Here is an 8,244-nt window from a genome sequence, read left to right as displayed (position 1 = left end):
AGTCAGTGTACTGAGAGAAACTGTGGGAGAGAGAACCCAGTCAGTGTACTGAGAGAAACTAAAAGAGAGAGAGAACCCAGTCAGTGTACTGAGAGAAACTGAGAGAGAGAGAGAACCCAGTCAGTGTACTGAGAGAAACTGTGAGAGAGAACCCAGTCAGTGTACTGAGAGAAACTGTGAGAGAGAGAGACCCCAGTCAGTGTACTGAGAGAAACTGTGAGAGAGAGAACCCAGTCAGTGTACTGAGAGAAACTGTGAGAGAGAGAACCCAGTCAGTGTACTGAGAGAAACTGTGAGAGAGAGAGACCCCAGTCAGTGTACTGAGAGAAACTGTGAGAGAGAGAGAACCCAGTCAGTGTACTGAGAGAAACTGTGAGAGAGAGACCCCAGTCAGTGTACTGAGAGAAACTGTGAGAGAGAACCCAGTCAGTGTACTGAGAGAAACTGTGAGAGAGAGAGACCCCAGTCAGTGTACTGAGAGAAACTGTGAGAGAGAGAACCCAGTCAGTGTACTGAGAGAAACTGTGAGAGAGAGAACCCAGTCAGTGTACTGAGAGAAACTGTGAGAGAGAGAGACCCCAGTCAGTGTACTGAGAGAAACTGTGAGAGAGAGAGAACCCAGTCAGTGTACTGAGAGAAACTGTGAGAGAGAGAGACCCCAGTCAGTGTACTGAGAGAAACTGTGAGAGAGAACCCAGTCAGTGTACTGAGAGAGACTGTGAGAGAGAGAGAACCCAGTCAGTATACTGAGAGAAACTGTGAGAGACCCCAGTCAGTGTACTGAGAGAAACTGTGAGAGAGAGAGACCCCAGTCAGTGTACTGAGAGAAACTGTGAGAGAGAGAGAACCCAGTCAGTGTACTGAGAGAGACTGTGAGAGAGAGAGAACCCAGTCAGTGTACTGAGAGAAACTGCGAGAGAGAGAGAACCCAGTCAGTGTACTGAGAGAAACTGTGGGAGAGAGAACCCAGTCAGTGTACTGAGAGAAACTAAAAGAGAGAGAGAACCCAGTCAGTGTACTGAGAGAAACTGTGAGAGAGAGAGACCCCAGTCAGTGTACTGAGAGAAACTGTGAGAGACCCCAGTCAGTGTACTGAAAGAAACTGCGAGAGAGAGAGAACCCAGTCAGTGTACTGAGAGAAACTGTGGGAGAGAGAACCCAGTCAGTGTACTGAGAGAAACTGAGAGAGAGAGAGAACCCAGTCAGTGTACTGAGAGAAACTGTGAGAGAGAGAGACCCCAGTCAGTGTACTGAGAGAAACTGTGAGAGAGAGAGAACCCAGTCAGTGTACTGAGAGAAACTGTGAGAGAGAGAGAACCCAGTCAGTGTACTGAGAGAAACTGTGAGAGAGAGAGAACCCAGTCAGTGTACTGAGAGAGACTGTGAGAGAGAGAGACCCCAGTCAGTGTACTGAGAGAAACTGTGAGAGAGAGAACCCAGTCAGTGTACTGAGAGAAACTGTGAGAGAGAGAGAGACCCCAGTCAGTGTACTGAGAGAAACTGTGAGAGAGAGAGACCCCAGTCAGTGTACTGAGAGAAACTGTGAGAGAGAACCCAGTCAGTGTACTGAGAGAAACTGCGAGAGAGAGAGAACCCAGTCAGTGTACTGAGAGAAACTGTGAGAGAGAGAGAACCCAGTCAGTGTACTGAGAGAAACTGTGAGAGAGAGAGACCCCAGTCAGTGTACTGAGAGAAACTGTGAGAGAGAGAGAGACCCCAGTCAGTGTACTGAGAGAAACTGTGAGAGAGAACCCAGTCAGTGTACTGAGAGAAACTGTGAGAGAGAGAGACCCCAGTCAGTGTACTGAGAGAAACTGTGAGAGAGAGAACCCAGTCAGTGTACTGAGAGAAACTGTGAGAGAGAGAACCCAGTCAGTGTACTGAGAGAAACTGTGAGAGAGAGAGACCCCAGTCAGTGTACTGAGAGAAACTGTGAGAGAGAACCCAGTCAGTGTACTGAGAGAAACTGTGAGAGAGAGAGACCCCAGTCAGTGTACTGAGAGAAACTGTGAGAGAGAGAACCCAGTCAGTGTACTGAGAGAAACTGTGAGAGAGAGAATCCAGTCAGTGTACTGAGAGAAACTGTGAGAGAGAGAGACCCCAGTCAGTGTACTGAGAGAAACTGTGAGAGAGAACCCAGTCAGTGTACTGAGAGAAACTGTGAGAGAGAGAGACCCCAGTCAGTGTACTGAGAGAAACTGTGACAGAGAGAGAACCCAGTCAGTGTACTGAGAGAAACTGTGAGAGAGAACCCAGTCAGTGTACTGAGAGAAACTGTGAGAGAGAGAGAACCCAGTCAGTGTACTGAGAGAAACTGTGAGAGAGAGAGAACCCAGTCAGTGTACTGAGAGAAACTGTGAGAGAGAGAGACCCCAGTCAGTGTACTGAGAGAAACTGTGAGAGAGAGAGAACCCAGTCAGTGTACTGAGAGAAACTGCGAGAGAGAGAGAGAACCCAGTCAGTGTACTGAGAGAAACTGTGAGAGAGAGAGAACCCAGTCAGTGTACTGAGAGAAACTGTGAGAGAGAGAGACCCCAGTCAGTGTACTGAGAGAAACTGTGAGAGAGAGAGAACCCAGTCAGTGTACTGAGAGAAACTGTGAGAGAGAGAGAACCCAGTCAGTGTACTGAGAGAAACTGTGAGAGAGAGAGACCCCAGTCAGTGTACTGAGAGAAACTGTGAGAGAGAGAGAACCCAGTCAGTGTACTGAGAGAAACTGTGAGAGAGAGAGAACCCAGTCAGTGTACTGAGAGAAACTGTGAGAGAGAGAACCCAGTCAGTGTACTGAGAGAGACTGTGAGAGAGAGACCCCAGTCAGTGTACTGAGAGAAACTGTGAGAGAGAGAGAACCCAGTCAGTGTACTGAGAGAAACTGTGAGAGAGAGAGACCCCAGTCAGTGTACTGAGAGAAACTGTGAGAGAGAGAGAACCCAGTCAGTGTACTGAGAGAAACTGTGAGAGAGAGAGAACCCAGTCAGTGTACTGAGAGAAACTGTGAGAGAGAGAGACCCCAGTCAGTGTACTGAGAGAAACTGTGAGAGACCCCAGTCAGTGTACTGAGAGAAACTGTGAGAGAGAGAGACCCCATTCAGTGTACTGAGAGAAACTGTGAGAGAGAGAGAACCCAGTCAGTGTACTGAGAGAAACTGCGAGAGAGAGAGAACCCAGTCAGTGTACTGAGAGAAACTGTGAGAGAGAGAGAACCCAGTCAGTGTACTGAGAGAAACTGCGAGAGACCCCAGTCAGTGTACTGAGAGAAACTGTGAGAGAGAGACCCCAGTCAGTGTACTGAAAGAAACTGCGAGAGAGAGAACCCAGTCAGTGTACTGAGAGAAACTGTGAGAGAGAGAACCCAGTCAGTGTACTGAGAGAAACTGCGAGAGAGAGAGAACCCAGTCAGTGTACTGAGAGAAAATGTGGGAGAGAGAACACAGTCAGTGTACTGAGAGAAACTGCGAGAGAGAGAGAACCCAGTCAGTGTACTGAGAGAAACTGTGGGAGAGAGAACCCAGTCAGTGTACTGAGAGAAACTAAAAGAGAGAGAGAACCCAGTCAGTGTACTGAGAGAAACTGAGAGAGAGAGAGAACCCAGTCAGTGTACTGAGAGAAACTGTGAGAGAGAACCCAGTCAGTGTACTGAGAGAAACTGTGAGAGAGAGAGACCCCAGTCAGTGTACTGAGAGAAACTGTGAGAGAGAGAACCCAGTCAGTGTACTGAGAGAAACTGTGAGAGAGAGAACCCAGTCAGTGTACTGAGAGAAACTGTGAGAGAGAGAGACCCCAGTCAGTGTACTGAGAGAAACTGTGAGAGAGAGAGAACCCAGTCAGTGTACTGAGAGAAACTGTGAGAGAGAGACCCCAGTCAGTGTACTGAGAGAAACTGTGAGAGAGAACCCAGTCAGTGTACTGAGAGAAACTGTGAGAGAGAGAGACCCCAGTCAGTGTACTGAGAGAAACTGTGAGAGAGAGAACCCAGTCAGTGTACTGAGAGAAACTGTGAGAGAGAGAACCCAGTCAGTGTACTGAGAGAAACTGTGAGAGAGAGAGACCCCAGTCAGTGTACTGAGAGAAACTGTGAGAGAGAGAGAACCCAGTCAGTGTACTGAGAGAAACTGTGAGAGAGAGAGACCCCAGTCAGTGTACTGAGAGAAACTGTGAGAGAGAACCCAGTCAGTGTACTGAGAGAGACTGTGAGAGAGAGAGAACCCAGTCAGTATACTGAGAGAAACTGTGAGAGACCCCAGTCAGTGTACTGAGAGAAACTGTGAGAGAGAGAGACCCCAGTCAGTGTACTGAGAGAAACTGTGAGAGAGAGAGAACCCAGTCAGTGTACTGAGAGAGACTGTGAGAGAGAGAGAACCCAGTCAGTGTACTGAGAGAAACTTTGAGAGAGAGAGACCCCAGTCAGTATACTGAGAGCAACTGTGAGAGAGAGAGACCCCAGTCAGTGTACTGAGAGAAACTGTGAGAGAGAGAGACCCCAGTCAGTGTACTGAGAGAAACTGTGTGAGAGAGAGAACCCAGTCAGTGTACTGACAGAAACTGTGAGAGAGAGAGAACCCAGTCAGTGTACTGAGAGAAACTGTGAGAGAGAGAGACCCCAGTCAGTGTACTGAGAGAAACTGCGAGAGAGAGAGACCCCAGTCAGTGTACTGAGAGAAACTGTGAGAGAGAGAGAACCCAGTCAGTGTACTGAGAGAAACTGTGAGAGAGAGAGACCCCAGTCAGTGTACTGAGAGAAACTGTGAGAGTGAGAACCCAGTCAGTGTACTGAGAGAAACTGTGAGAGAGAGAGAACCCAGTCAGTGTACTGAGAGAAACTGTGAGAGAGAGACCCCAGTCAGTGTACTAAGTGAAACTGTGAGAGAGAGAGAACCCAGTCAGTGTACTGAGAGAAACTGTGAGAGAGAGAGACCCCAGTCAGTGTACTGAGAGAAACTGTGAGCGAGAGAGAACCCAGTCAGTGTACTGAGAGAAACTGTGAGAAGAGAGAACCCAGTCAGTGTACTGAGAGAAACTGTGAGAAAGAACCCAGTCAGTGTACTGAGAGAAACTTCGAGAGACCCCAGTCAGTGTACTGAAAGAAACTGCGAGAGAGAGAGAACCCAGTCAGTGTACTGAGAGAAACTGCGAGAGACCCCAGTCAGTGTACTGAAAGAAACTGCGAGAGAGAGAGAACCCAGTCAGTGTACTGAGAGAAACTGTGGGAGAGAGAACCCAGTCAGTGTACTGAGAGAAACTGAGAGAGAGAGAGAACCCAGTCAGTGTACTGAGAGAAACTGTGAGAGAGAGAACCCAGTCAGTGTACTGAGAGAAACTGTGAGAGAGAGACCCCAGTCAGTGTACTGAGAGAAACTGTGAGAGAGAGAGAACCCAGTCAGTGTACTGAGAGAAACTGTGAGAGAGAGACCCCAGTCAGTGTACTGAGAGAAACTGTGAGAGAGAGAACCCAGTCAGTGTACTGAGAGAAACTGCGAGAGAGAGAGACCCCAGTCAGTGTACTGAGAGAAACTGTGAGAGAGAGAGAACCCAGTCAGTGTACTGAGAGAAACTGTGAGAGAGAGAGACCCCAGTCAGTGTACTGAGAGAAACTGTGAGAGAGAGAACCCAGTCAGTGTACTGAGAGAAACTGTGAGAGACCCCAGTCAGTGTACTGAGAGAAACTGTGAGAGAGAGAGACCCCAGTCAGTGTACTGAGAGAAAATGTGAGAGAGAGAGACCCCAGTCAGTGTACTGAGAGAAACTGCGAGAGACCCCAGTCAGTGTACTGAGAGAGACTGTGAGAGAGAGAGACCCCAGTCAGTGTACTGAGAGAAACTGTGAGAGAGAGAGACCCCAGTCAGTGTACTGAGAGAAACTGCGAGAGAGAGAGACCCCAGTCAGTGTACTGAGAGAGAGAGAGAGAGAGAGAGAACCCAGTCAGTGTACTGAGAGAAACTGTGAGAGAGAGAGAACCCAGTCAGTGTACTGAGAGAAACTGCGAGAGAGAGAGAACCCAGTCAGTGTACTGAGAGAGACTGTGAGAGAGAGAGAGACCCCAGTCAGTGTACTGAGAGAAACTGTGAGATAGAGAGAACCCAGTCAGTGTACTGAGAGAAACTGTGAGAGAGACAGAGACCCCAGTCAGTGTAAAAGGAGGCATTTGTCAGGGCTAAAAGGTTGGGAACAGACAAAGCCTGTGTGGCATATAAGGAAAGTAGGAAGGAACTTAAGCAAGGAGTCAGGAGGGCTAGAAGGGGTCATGAAAAGTCATTGGCAAATAGGGTTAAGGAAAATCCCAAGGCTTTTTACACGTACATAAAAAGCAAGAGGGTAGCCAGGGAAAGGGTTGGCCCACTGAAGGATAGGCAAGGGAATCTATGTGTGGAGCCAGAGGAAATGGGCGAGGTACTAAATGAATACTTTGCATCAGTATTCACCAAAGAGAAGGAATTGGTAGATGTTGAGTCTGGAGAAGGGGGTGTAGATAGCCTGGGTCACATTGTGATCCACAAAGACGAGGTGTTGGGTGTCTTAAAAAATATTAAGGTAGATAAGTCCCCAGGGCCTGATGGGATCTACCCCAGAATACTGAAGGAGGCTGGAGAGGAAATTGCTGAGGCCTTGACAGAAATCTTTGGATCCTCGCTGTCTTCAGGGGATGTCCCGGAGGACTGGAGAATAGACAATGTCGTTCCTCTGTTTAAGAAGGGTAGCAAGGATAATCCCGGGAACTACAGGCCGGTGAGCCTTACTTCAGTGGTAGGGAAATTACTGGAGAGAATTCTTCGAGACAGGATCTACTCCCATTTGGAAGCAAATGGACGTATTAGTGAGAGGCAGCACGGTTTTGTGAAGGGGAGGTCGTGTCTCACTAACTTGATAGAGTTTTTCGAGGAGGTCACTAAGATGATTGATGCAGGTAGGGCAGTAGATGTTGTCTGTATGGACTTCAGTAAGGCCATTGACAAGGTCCCTCATGGTAGACTAGTACAAAAGGTGAAGTCACACGGGATCAGGGGTGAACTGGCAAGGTGGATACAGAACTGGCTAGGCCATAGAAGGCAGAGGGTAGCAATGGAGGGATGCTTTTCTAATTGGAGGGCTGTGACCAGTGGTGTTCCACAGGGATCAGTGCTGGGACCTTTGCTCTTTGTAGTATATATAAATGATTTGGAGGAAAATGTAACTGGTCTGATTAGTAAGTTTGCAGACGACACAAAGGTTGGTGGAATTGCGGATAGCGATGAGGACTGTCTGAGGATACAGCAGGATTGAGATTGTCTGGAGACTTGGGCGGAGAGATGGCAGATGGAGTTTAATCCGGACAAATGTGAGGTAATGCATTTTGGAAGGGCTAATGCAGGTAGGGAATATACAGTGAATGGTAGAACCCTCAAGAGTATTGAAAGTCAAAGAGATCTAGGAGTACAGGTCCACAGGTCATTGAAAGGGGCAACACAGGTGGAGAAGGTAGTCAAGAAGGCATACGGCATGCTTGCCTTCATTGGCCGGGGCATTGAGTATAAGCATTGGCAAGTCATGTTGCAGCTGTATAGAACCTTAGTTAGGCCACACTTGGAGTATAGTGTTCAATTCTGGTCGCCACACTACCAGAAGGATGTGGAGGCTTTAGAGAGGGTGCAGAAGAGATTTACCAGAATGTTGCCTGGTATGGAGGACATAAGCTATGAGGAGCGATTGAATAAACTCGGTTTGTTCTCACTGGAACGAAGGAGGTTGAGGGGCGACCTGATAGAGGTATACAAAATTATGAGGGGCATAGACAGAGTGGATAGTCAGAGGCTTTTCCCCAGGGTAGAGGGGTCAATTACTAGGGGGCATAGGTTTAAGGTGAGAGGGGCAAGGTTTAGAGTAGATGTACGAGGCAAGTTTTTTACGCAGAGGGTAGTGGGTGCCTGGAACTCACTACCGGAGGAGGTAGTGGAAGCAGGGACAATAGGGACATTCAAGGGGCATCTTGACAAATATATGAATAGGATGGGAATAGAAGGATACGGACCCAGGAAGTGTAGAAGATTGTAGTTTAGTCGGGCAGTATGGTCGGCACGGGCTTGGAGGGCCGAAGGGCCTGGTCCTGTGCTGTACATTTCTTTGTTCTTTGTTCTTTGTACTGAGAGAAACTGTGAGAGAGAGAGAACCCAGTCAGTGTACTGAGAGAGACTGTGAGAGAGAGAGACCCCAGTCAGTGTACTGAGAGAGACTGTGAGAGAGAGAGAACCCAGTCAGTGTACTGAGAGAAAC

The sequence above is a fragment of the Scyliorhinus torazame genome, chromosome 5, assembly GCF_047496885.1.
Source record: "Scyliorhinus torazame isolate Kashiwa2021f chromosome 5, sScyTor2.1, whole genome shotgun sequence".
Classification (NCBI taxonomy): Eukaryota; Metazoa; Chordata; class Chondrichthyes; order Carcharhiniformes; family Scyliorhinidae; genus Scyliorhinus; species Scyliorhinus torazame.
This window is presented reverse-complemented; position numbering follows the sequence as displayed.